General features: G+C 40.4%; 1 non-coding gene across 1 annotated transcript; it reads right to left on the reverse strand.

Moving 5' to 3' along the window:
* Positions 1 to 3,374: 3,374 nt before the first annotated feature.
* On the reverse strand, positions 3,375 to 3,482 carry LOC130972013 (small nucleolar RNA R71). The gene has a single exon (XR_009083217.1). It is a non-coding gene; the product is annotated as a small nucleolar RNA R71 (small nucleolar RNA).
* Positions 3,483 to 12,132: the final 8,650 nt, after the last annotated feature.

The raw sequence follows: 12,132 nt of genomic DNA on the forward strand, positions 1-12,132 counted from the left end.
CACCAAGTGGGCCCGGAAGTGGATTTTTATGTCATTACTCATCTATGTACTAGTTTTCTATAAGTAGGACCTTTTACTATTGTATTTTCATCTTTGGATTATTTAGAATCCTTTGATCATCTTTGGACATCGAGTTCTTAGATCATTTGGGGGCTGGCCTCACGGCCATGCCTAGACCTTGTTCTTATGTATTTCAACGGTGGAGTTTCTACACACCATTAGATTAAGGTGTGGAGCTCTGCTGTACCTCGAGTATTAATGCATTACTATTTGTTCTTCCATTCAATTCCGCTTGTTCTTTATCCAAGATATCACTTGTTCTCAACTTGATGAAGGTGATGATTGACACTCTCATCATCATTCTCACCTATGAACAGGTGACTGACAACCATTCTTGTTCTACAAGCATTCGAGGCTTGGTGAATATCTCTTGGATTTCTTTTGCATGATGCATGGTTGATCGCCTGACACGAGTGCGCCGCCTGACAAACGAGCCAGCCATTCCGTGAGATCAGAGTCTTCGTGGTATAGGCAAGAACTGATGGCAGCATTCAATGATTGAATGACTGTGACGTGCTTCAAACCTGTAACCTACTGGGCGTTAGTGACAGATGCAAAAGAGTGATTCTATTCCGGTAGGGGAGGGAACCAAACCGGTGATTGGCAGCACTGTGACAGAGTGCGTGCATTAGCTTTCACTGCGCGGATGGGAGGTAGCTTCTGACAACAGTGAAACCCTACACGAGCTTGCCATGGAAAGGAGTAAGAAAGGATTGGATGAAGGCAGTAGGAAAGCAGAGAGACGGAAGGGAAGGCATCTTCATACGCTTGTCTGAAGCTCTTACACCAATGATATACATAAGTATCACTATCTTTATCTTCTATGTTATTTTCGTTCATCATCATATACATTTGAGTCTGCCTGACTAAGATTTACAAGATACCATAGCTTGCTTCAATGCTAACAATCTCCGTGGGATCGACCCTTACTCACGTAAGGTATTACTTGGACGACCCAGTGCACTTGCTGGTTAGTTGTGCGAAGTTGTGTAATGCCATGGAATTGAACCACCAAGTTTTTGGAGTTCATGACCAGGGATTATGAGAGTTGTGAAAAGTATTGTTCACAATTTTGCGCACCAAGTTTTTGGCGCCGTTGCCGGGGATTGTTCAAGTCTTGAGCAAGCTTTGGTAACAATGCCTGGGATTGTTCTAGTTTGGACACTGACGGTTCATCTTGTTGCTTAGATTAGGTATTTATTTTTTTCGAAATTCTTGAAGATGAATTCTAGAGTTTCATGATGATTGTTGAAATCTGGCTGGCTGAGAAGCCATGTCTAATCTGATTGGACCGAGGTTTCAACTTATCACCACAAGAGCTTGTTGATTCTCATCAATTTTGCTCTTGGAGCAGTGATCTGCTAAGATTTGGCTGACCTTTGGTCATGTCTAGTGTTTTGGACCGAAGCTTCCTGAAGGCTTGGCTGGCTGTGAAGCCATGTCTAATTCCTGGACCGGAGTCTTAGACTAGCATTGCACTGATTCCTGGAATTCTCATTAAGAATTTTGATACCTTTTCCCACTTAATTTTCGAAAAACACAAAAAAAATTTACAAAATCATAAAAACCAAAATATTTGATGTTTTGCTTAAGTCTAGTGTCTCATCTTAAGTTTGGTGTCAATTGCATGCATTCATCATGTGTCTTAAGGATCCTCAAGTATTCTGATGATTTTTGTGTTCTAATCTTTGAATTCTATTGACTTGAAGCATTTTGTGTGTCTCATATGCATCCTCATATGTTATGTCAGTAGTATACAAACTGCTAAGTTTGGTGTCTTGCATGCATGTTAATTGATTCCTTTTGCATTTTGATTATTAAAAATCCAAAATATTTTTAATTTTGTCTTTTCAAGTCAATGATACAAAGAATTGAAGATTGAAGATTTAGAACATACTGCAGAGGAATTATACAAAAAGCTGAGCATTCAAAATGCCCAGTGAAGAAGGCAGACTGGCGTTTAAACGCCAGCCAGGCACCTGGTTGGGCGTTTAACGCCCAAAGAGGTAGCATTTTGGGCGTTAAACGCCAGAATGTATACCATTCTGGGCGTTTAACGCCAGGATGGTGCTAGGGGGAAGATTCTGTTTTCAAAATCAATTTTTTTCAAGTTTTCAAAGTTTTTCAAAATCAAATCTTTTTCAAATCATATCTTTTCAATCAAATGTTTCAAAATCAATTTCTTCCTTTTTCAAAGATACTTACTAACAATTAATGATTTGATTGAACATTTTTTGCCTTTTTTTTATTAAGAACGGTTTTATGTTTCAATCATATCTTTTCTTGTTAGGCAGGTCATTAATTTTTAAAATCATATCTTTTCAAATTGTTTTCAAATCATATCTTTTAAAATTGTTTTCAAATCATATCTTCTCAATCACATCTTTTTAAAACCATAACTTTTCAATTAAATCTTTTTAACCACTCTTTTCAAAATAGTTTTCAATCAAATCTTTTTAATTTCTAATTTCAAAATCTTTTTCAAAAATCACTTGATTTCTTTTTCACTTTTAATTTTCGAAAATTATCAATCAAATTTTTAAAATGTTTTCAAAATCTCTCAATTGAATTTTCGAAAATTCTCTTCCCTCCTTCCCACATCCTTCTATTTATGGAGTACCACTCCTTCTAAATGCACAATTCGAACCTTATCTAATTAAAGTTCGAATTCTTCTTCTCCTTCTTCTTACTATTTCTCTTTTCCTCTGACACTTCAAGGAATCTCTATACTGTGACATAGAGGATTCCACATTTTCTTTTTCCCTCTTCTTTCATATGAGCAGGAGCAGAGACAAAGGCATTCTTGTTGAAGCTGATCCTGAACCTGAAAAGACCTTGAAGAGAAAGCTAAGAGAAGCTAAAGCACAACTCTCTCTAGAGGACCTGACCGAATTCTTCAAGGAAGAAGAACACATGGCAGCCGAAAACAACAACAATGCCAACAATGCAAGGAAGGTGCTGGGTGACTTCACTGCACCTACTCCTGATTTTTATGGGAGAAGCATCTCTATCCCTGCCATTGGAGAAAACAACTTTGAGCTTAAGCCTCAATTAGTTTCTCTAATGCAACAGAATTGCAAGTTCCATGGACTTCCAATGGAAGATCCTCATCAGTTCTTAGCTGAATTCTTGCAAATCTGTGACACAGTCAAGACTAATGGGGTTAACCCTGAGGTCTACAGACTGATGCTATTCCCTTTTTCTGTAAGACAGAGCTAGAATATGGTTGGATTCTCAACCTAAAGAAAGCCTGGACTCTTGGGAAAAGCTTCAATGCCTTCTTGGCAAAGTTCTTTCCACCACAAAGATGGAGTAAGCTTAGAGTGGAAGTCCAAACCTTCAGACAGAAGGATGGAGAATCCCTCTATGAAGCTTGGGAAAGATACAAACAATTAATCAGAAGATGTCCCTCAGACATGCTTTCTGAATGGAGCATCATAGGTATTTTCTATGATGGTCTCTCTGAACTATCCAAGATGTCTTTGGATAGCTCTGCTGGAGGATCTCTTCATCTGAAGAAGACGCCTACAGAGGCTCAAGAGCTAATTGAGATGGTTGCAAATAACCAATTCATGTACACTTCTGAAAGGAATCCTGTGAACAATGGGACTAGTCAGAAGAAAGAAGTTCTTGAGATTGACACTCTGAATGCCATATTGGCTCAGAACAAGATATTGACTCAACAAGTCAATTTGATTTCTCAAAGTCTGTCGGAATGCAAAATGCACCAAACAGTACTAAGGATGCTTCATCTGAGGAAGAAGCTTATGATCCTGAGAACCCTTCCATGGAAGAGGTGAATTACCTAGGAGAACCCTATGAACACCTATAATTCTTCATGGAGAAATCACCCAAATCTCTCATGGAAGAATCAAGAGAACCTCAACAAGGTTTCAATAACAATAATGGTGGAAAAACAGGTTTAGCAATAGCAAGCCTTTTCCATCATCTTCTCAGCAACAGACAGAGAGTTCTAAGCAGAATACTTCTGACTTAGCAACAATGGTCTCTGATCTAATAAAGACCACTCAAAGTTCATGAATGAAACAAGGTCCTCCATCAGAAATTCGGAAGGACAAGTGGTCAGCTGAGCAAGAAAGTTACTGAACTCCCTCCTAGTACTCTCCCAAGTAATACAGAAGAAAATCCAAAGGAGAGTGCAAAGCCATAACCATGGCCGAATGTGGAGAGGAAAAGAGAGGAGGACGCCACTGAGGAAGACTCAGTGGGCGTGTACCAATCTCCTCTGGGTTCCAATGGGAATCTGAGGCTCAAAATGAGACCATAGAGATTCCATTGGACTTACTTCTGCCATTCATGAGCTCTGATGAGTATTCTTCCTCTGAAGAGGATGAGTATGTCACTGAAGAGCAAGTTGCTAAATACCTTGGAGCAATCATGAAGCTAAATGACAAGTTATTTGGAAATGAGACTTGGGAGGATGAACCTCCCTTGCTCACCAAAGAACTGGATGACTTGTCTAGGCAGAAACTTCCTCAAAAGAGGCAAGATCCTGGGAAGTTTTCTATACCTTGTACCATAGGCACCATGACCTTCAAGAAGGCCTTGTGTGACTTAGGGTCAAGTGTAAACCTCATGCCCCTCTCTGTAATGGAGAAATTAGGGATCTTTGAGGTGCAAGCTGCAAGAATCTCATTAGAGATGGCAGACAATTCAAGAAAACAAGCTCATGGACTTGTAGAGAATGTTTTGGTGAAGATTGAGGACCATTACATCCCTACTGACTTCATAGTCCTAGAGACTGGGAAGTGCATGGATGAATCCATCATCCTTGGCAGACCCTTCCTAGCCACAGCAAAGGCTGTGATTGTGTTGATAGAGGAGAGTTGATCATTCAAGTGAATGAAGAATCCTTGGTGTTTAAGGCCCAAGGACATCCCTCTATCATCATGGAGAGGAAGCATGAAGAGCTTCTCTCAAAACAGAGCCAAGCAGAGCCCCCACAGTCAAACTCTAAGTTTGGTGTTGGGAGGCCACACCAAACTCTAAGTTTGGTGTTGAACCCCCACATTCAAACTCTAAGTTTGGTGTTGGGAGGTTCCAACACGGTTCTGAGCATTTCTGAGGCTCCATGAGAGTCCTCTGTCAAGCTAATGACATTAAAGAAGCGCTTGTTGGGAGGCAACCCAATGTTTTATAGTTAACTATTTTCTTTTGTTATTTTATCTTTTTTGTAGGTTGATGATCATAAGAAGTCACAAAAACAATGAAAAAAGCAAAAACAGAATGAAAAACAGGAAAAAAACAGCACACCCTGGAGGAGAAGAAGCTGGCGTTCAAACGCCAGTAATACTAGCTGTTGGCGTTTAACGCCCAGTCTGGCACCATTCTGGGCGTTTAACGCCAGAAAGGGGCACCAGACTGGCGTTAAACGCTAGTAAAGGGCAACAACCTGGCGTTAAACGCCAGGAATGGGCACCAGCCCGGCGTTTAACGCCAGAAATAGCTCAAAACGTGATTTTGAGCAACATTGGTACAGGGATGACTTTTCCTTGACCACAGGATCTGTGGACCCCACAGGACCCCACCATCACTTTCTCTCTTCTTCCCCCATTCACCAATCACCTCAATACCTCTTCCCCAAAAACCCTTCACCTATCAAATCCCATCTTTCTCTTCACACTCACATCCATCCTTCATAAATCCCCACCAACCTCACCCTTCAAATTCAAACCACTTTCCCTCCCAAACCCACCCATCATGACCGAACCATTACCCCCCCTCTCTCTATATATACCCTTCTTCAACCCTTCATTTTCACACAACCTAACACCCTTCTTTCCCTTCTTGGCCGAACACATCACCTTCCCCTCTTCCTCATTTCTTCTTCTTCTACTCTCTTCTTCCTTCTTTTGCTCGAGGACGAGCAAACATTTTAAGTTTGGTGTGGTAAAAGCGTTGCTTTTTCGTTTTTCCATAACCATCATGGATCCAAGGCCGGAGAAACCTCTAGAAAGAGGAAAGGGAAGGCAAAGACTTCCACCTCCGAGTCATGGGAGATGGATAGATTCCTCTCAAGGGTGCATCAAGACCACTTCTATAAAGTTGGGCCTTGAAGAAGGTGATCCCCGAGGTCCCCTTTTCACTCAAAAAGGGTGAATATCCGGAGATCCGCCATGAGATCCGAAGAAGAGGTTGGGAAGTACTTACCAACCCCATTCAACAAGTCGGAATCTTGATGGTTCAAGAGTTCTATGCCAATGCATGGATCACAAGAACCATGACCAAAGTGTGAACCCGAATCCAAAGAATTATCTCACTATGGTTCGGGGGAAATACTTGGATTTTAGTCCGGAGAGTGTGAGGGTGGCGTTCAACTTGCCTATGATGCAAGGAGATGAGCATCCTTACACTAGAAGGGTCAACTTTGATCAAGGTTGGACCAAGTCCTCACAACCATATGTGAAGAGGGCGCACAATGGAAGCAAGATTCAAGAGGCAAGCCGGTTCAATTAAGAAGGAATGACCTCAAACCCGTGGCTAGAGGATGGTTAGAGTTCATACAACGCTCAATCATTCCCACTAGCAACCGGTCCGAAGTTACCATAGACCGGGCCATCATGATCCATAGCATCATGATTGGAGAAGAAATAGAAGTTCATGAGGTTATAGCCCAAGAACTCTACAAGGTGGCGGACAAGACCTCCACTTTGGCAAGGTTAGCCTTTCCTCACCTCATTGTCACCTCTGTTATTCAGTTGGAGTTGACATAGAGGGAGACATCACCATTGATGAGGATAAGCCCATTATCAAGAAAAGGATGGAGCACACAAGAGACCCCTCTCATCATGAGATCCCTGAGATGCCTCAAGGGATGCACTTTCCTCCACAAAACTATTGGGAGCAAGTAAACACCTCCCTAGGAGAATTGAGTTCCAACATGGGACAACTAAGGGTGGAGCATCAAGAACACTCCATTCTCCTCCATGAAATAGAGAAGACCAAAGAATCATGAAGGAGGAGCAACAAAGACAAGGAAGAGACATTGAGGAGCTCAAGCACTCCATAGGATCTTCAAGAGCAAGAAAGAGCCGCCATCACTAAGGTGGACCCGTTCCTTGATTTCCTTGTTCTCTATTCTTCTGTTTTTCGATTTTTTATGCTTTATGTTATCCATGTTTGTGTCTTGTGATCATTAGTGTCTTAGTGTCTATGCCTTAAAGTTATGAATGTCCTATGAATCCATCACCTTTCTTGAATAAAAACGTGCTTAATTGAAAAGGAAAGAATTGCATGAATTCTGAATTTTATAATAGTTTAATTATTTTGATGTGGTGGCAACACTTTTGTTCTCTGAATGTATGCTTGAACAGTGCATATGTCTTTTGAATTTGTGGTTCATGAATATTGGCTCTTGAAAGAATGATGAAAAAGGAGACATGTTACTGAGGATCTGAAAAATCATTAAAAATGATTCTTGAAGCAAAAAAAAAAAAAAAAAAAGCAAAAAAAAAAAAAATTTCGAAAAAAAAAGAGAAAAAGAAAAAAAAAGAGAAAAAAAGAAAGAAATAAAGTTGTGATCCAAGGCAAATAAGAGTGTGCTTAAGAACCCTGGACACCTCTAATTGGGGACTTTAGCAAAGCTGAGTCACAATCTGAAAAGGTTCACCCAATTATGTGTCTGTGGCATGTATGTATCCGGTGGTAATACTGGAAGACAGAGTGCTTGGGCCACAGCCAAGACTCAATAAATAGCTATGTTCAAGAATCATCATACTTTAGTAGGAGAATCATTAACACTATCTGGATTCTAAGTTCCTAAGGAAGCCAATCATTCTGAATTACAAGGGATAGAGTGAGATGCCAAAACTATTCAGAGACAAAAAGTTAAAAGCCCCGCTCATCTAATTAATACTGATCTTCATAGATGTTTTTGGAGTTCATTGCATATTCTCTTCTTTTTATCCTATTTGATTTTCAGTTGCTTGGGGACAAGCAACAATTTAAGTTTGGTGTTGTGATGAGCGGATAATTTGTATGCTTTTTGGCATTGTTTTTAGTATGTTTTAGTAGTTTAGTTGAGTTCTTAGTATATTTATTAGTTTTTAGTTAAAATTCACTTTTCTGGACTTTACTATGAGTTTGTGTGTTTTTCTGTGATTTCAGGTATTTTCTGGCTGAAATTGAGGGACCTGAGCAAAAATCTGATCCAGAGACTCAAAAGGACTGCAGATGCTGTTGGATTCTGACCTCCCTGCACTCGAAGTGAATTTTCTGGAGCTACAGAAGCCCAATTGGAGCGCTCTCAACGGCATTGGAAAGTAGACATCCTGGGCTTTCCAGCAATATATAATAGTCCATACTTTGCCCAATATTTGATGGCCCAAACCGGCGTTCAAAGTCACCTCAAGAAATTCCAGCGTTAAACGCCGGAACTGGCACCTAATTGGGAGTTAAACGCCCAAACTGGCACTAAAGCTGGCGTTTAACTCCAAGGAGAGTCTCTACACGAAATTTCTTCATTGCTCAGCCCAAACACACACCAAGTGGGCCCGGAAGTGGATTTTTATGTCATTTACTCATCTATGTACTAGTTTTCTATAAGTAGGACCTTTTACTATTGTATTTTCATCTTTGGATTATTTTTACATCCTTTGATCATCTTTGGACATCGAGTTCTTAGATCATTTGGGGGCTGGCCTCACGGCCATGCCTAGACCTTGTTCTTATGTATTTTCAATGGTGGAGTTTCTACACACCATAGATTAAGGTGTGGAGCTCTGCTGTACCTCGAGTATTAATGCAATTACTATTTGTTCTTCCATTCAATTCCGCTTGTTCTTTATCCAAGATATCACTTGTTCTTCAACTTGATGAAGGTGATGATTGACACTCATCATCATTCTCACCTATGAACAAGGTGACTGACAACCATTCTTGTTCTACAAGCATTCGAGGCTTGGTGAATATCTCTTGGATTTCTGATTGCATGATGCATGGTTGATCGCCTGACAACCGAGTGCTCGCCTGACAAACGAGCCAGCCATTCCGTGAGATCAGAGTCTTCGTGGTATAGGCAAGAACTGATGGCAGCATTCAATGATTGAATGACTGTGACGTGCTTCAAACCTGTAACCTACTGGGCGTTAGTGACAGACGCAAAAGAGTGATTCTATTCCGGTAGGGGAGGGAACCAAACCGGTGATTGGCAGCACTGTGACAGAGTGCGTGCATTAGCTTTCACTGCGCGGATGGGAGGTAGCTGCTGACAACAGTGAGACCCTACACAAGCTTGCCATGGAAAGGAGTAAGAAAGGATTGGATGAAGGCAGTAGGAAAGCAGAGAGACGGAAGGGAAGGCATCTTCATACGCTTGTCTGAAGCTCTTACACCAATGATATACATAAGTATCACTATCTTTATCTTCTATGTTATTTTCGTTCATCATCATATACATTTGAGTCTGCCTGACTAAGATTTACAAGATGACCATAGCTTGCTTCAATGCTAACAATCTCCGTGGGATCGACCCTTACTCACGTAAGGTATTACTTGGACGACCCAGTGCACTTGCTGGTTAGTTGTGCGAAGTTGTGTAATGCCATGGAATTGAACCACCAAGTTTTTGGAGTTCATGACCAGGGATTATGAGAGTTGTGAAAAGTATTGTTCACAATTTTGCGCACCAACCTTGTAGCATGCATGGGTGATATTTTCCTTTGAATTTCTTTCCTTATGGAGCCCGATTCTGCCCTCCACAAGGGCAGGGCAGAGTTTGCTTTCTCTTGGTCCCAAGGCACCATTTTGTGCTCTGCCCTTGTAGTGGGCAGGGCAGAGTTGCCTATTCTTGTTTGGTTCTCTATGTTGCTTTCCTAGAGGGCAGTCTGCCCTTGTGGAGGGCAATGTTGCTTCCCCATTGCAATGCGGCACGCTTCTCTCCTCTTTGGCCACGCTTTCCTTTTCTTGTGTTACGCTTCTTAGGCCACGCTTTTCATTTTCTTTTCTTTTCTTCACCTACAATAAACCAAAACAACCACTCAAAGTATCACTAAATTCAAGAGGCTTATAAATCAATTAAAATGCAATTAAAATTAGCTTAAACCTCATGATTTAACATTAATTTCATAGTGGTTGCTTGATTTAGAGAAGTTATGCATTTTCACTCCAAATCACTTACTTAGGATGCAAGAAAGTGCATAAATGCTAACAAAACAAGTGAAATTAGCTTGAAAAATGGGTATATGATGACTTGTCATCACAACACCAAACTTAAACCTTGCTTGTCCCCAAGCAAGCATCAAAACTAAGAGTAAATGAAATGAATAAGAAAAGAATGCATATCCTTATTATGCAGATAGCAGAACTTGATCTATGGGGCATTTATGCAGACAATGACAACTCATTTATTGTTGCTGCTGCATAATACACATTTTGCATTAAAGGTTCGCTAAACTTGCTGTTATAAGACTCACCTTTTGATTACTCCCTTGCTAACTCTTCTTGGCTTATAATGCTTTAACAAGCTTATTATTCTTTTAGAGGTTGGGTGTCAAATGCTGCAGCATAGCCTTTGGCTTTATTTTCTTTTCTTTTGCTCAACATCTTTCCACCACAGACACTTGGCTCACTAATTCTTCCTAGGATCATTGATGCCCAGCATCTCTTTGGATCACTAAGTGCTTTGTATCTAAGTTGCTCTTTATTGTAGATTTTCAATTGGCCATCCCAAATCAGTTGATCTAAGTGACCGGGTTTCAAAATACCCCTTAGAATTTACTCATCCAAGCAGATCTCAGTACAAGAATACCACAGGCATTTGTCCTAAGGTCCAAGCCATTGGTGTCTACCCTTTATTCTTTGTTTTTCTTACCACTTTGGCTTTTTCCTTCTTCTTCTTTTTGTTTTTGTTACCAAGGGATGTTTCATTCTTGATAGGAGTCTTTGTAACAGCAAGCTAACTCACAATTGAATGAGAATGATATTATGCAACACTTATTCATGAGTTATGCATTTAATCAAACACATATACCACCACCAACTTCCATTCATACTCATGCAACATTGGATATTTTACTTTTCAATTCAAACCAAACTCTTTTATTCAAGCATATGGGAAACAAAACAAAATTTAAACTAAGTGATGGATAACAAGCATTATGCAGATTTAGCATTTTTCTAGCTATTTATTAACTAACTAAAATGAGAAGCAAAGAACAGAAAATGCATAAAGTAAAAGAAATAATTGATGGAGGCATATCATGTTTCAGACATGCATCTCCTTATTAGAGACATGAAAGAGGAAGTATGAAAGAACTTTGCCACCTTCTAATGGTCATGGCTGCTGCTTGATTCTCCCTTCTTCTTCTTTCTCTTCCCTGTCTTGGAGTGGTCTCGGATCTCTTCACTAGGACATCTTCTAGCCCAAACAGAATGTATGAGTCCTTTGAGCCCGAAATTTTCCAATGTGTTAAAGGTTGACTCAGTGTATTGACGAGATTTTGCTTGTTGCTTGGCTAAGAATTCAGGGCATTGCTCAAATGGCTTGATCTCAGGATTGAGTGTTGGCAAATTGTGGGTCAAGTACTCCAACCTTGCTTGCATGTTTTCATCATACTCCATTCTTTGTACGTGTCTAACTTCACCTATGGTATGATGAACATTCTTCCATTGATACAGGTTGTGACTATATTCCTCTGCTTTAGCTTGACTAAAATACAGCTTATCATATGATTCCTTGAATTCTTTGTATTGCTCTTTTTGCCCTTCAAGGATCTGTGCTTGAAATTCTTGCTGCTGAGTCATCATTTGTTGCTGCCATCTTTCTTGTTTTTCTTCCATTTGATGCTGCCAAGCTTCTCGTTCTTCTTTTTCTTTCAAGAATTGCTCCATGAATTCAGGATGGGGCTCTAGATATTTCTCTTGGCCCTCTTGATTTTGGCCTTGTTCGGCCTGCATAAGTCGATTTTGACCTTGTTGAGCCTGCATGAGCTGCTGAGATAGTTCTTCAATTGATCTTTGCAATTGGCTCATATCAATGGCATCATAAGCTTGATTTCGTCCTTCCTCTCTTTGTGATCTCCTGTGTCTAGGAGCTACTACCCCTTCTTGATC

This window comes from Arachis stenosperma, chromosome 3 (genome assembly GCF_014773155.1).
Source record: "Arachis stenosperma cultivar V10309 chromosome 3, arast.V10309.gnm1.PFL2, whole genome shotgun sequence".
Taxonomy (NCBI): domain Eukaryota; kingdom Viridiplantae; phylum Streptophyta; class Magnoliopsida; order Fabales; family Fabaceae; genus Arachis; species Arachis stenosperma.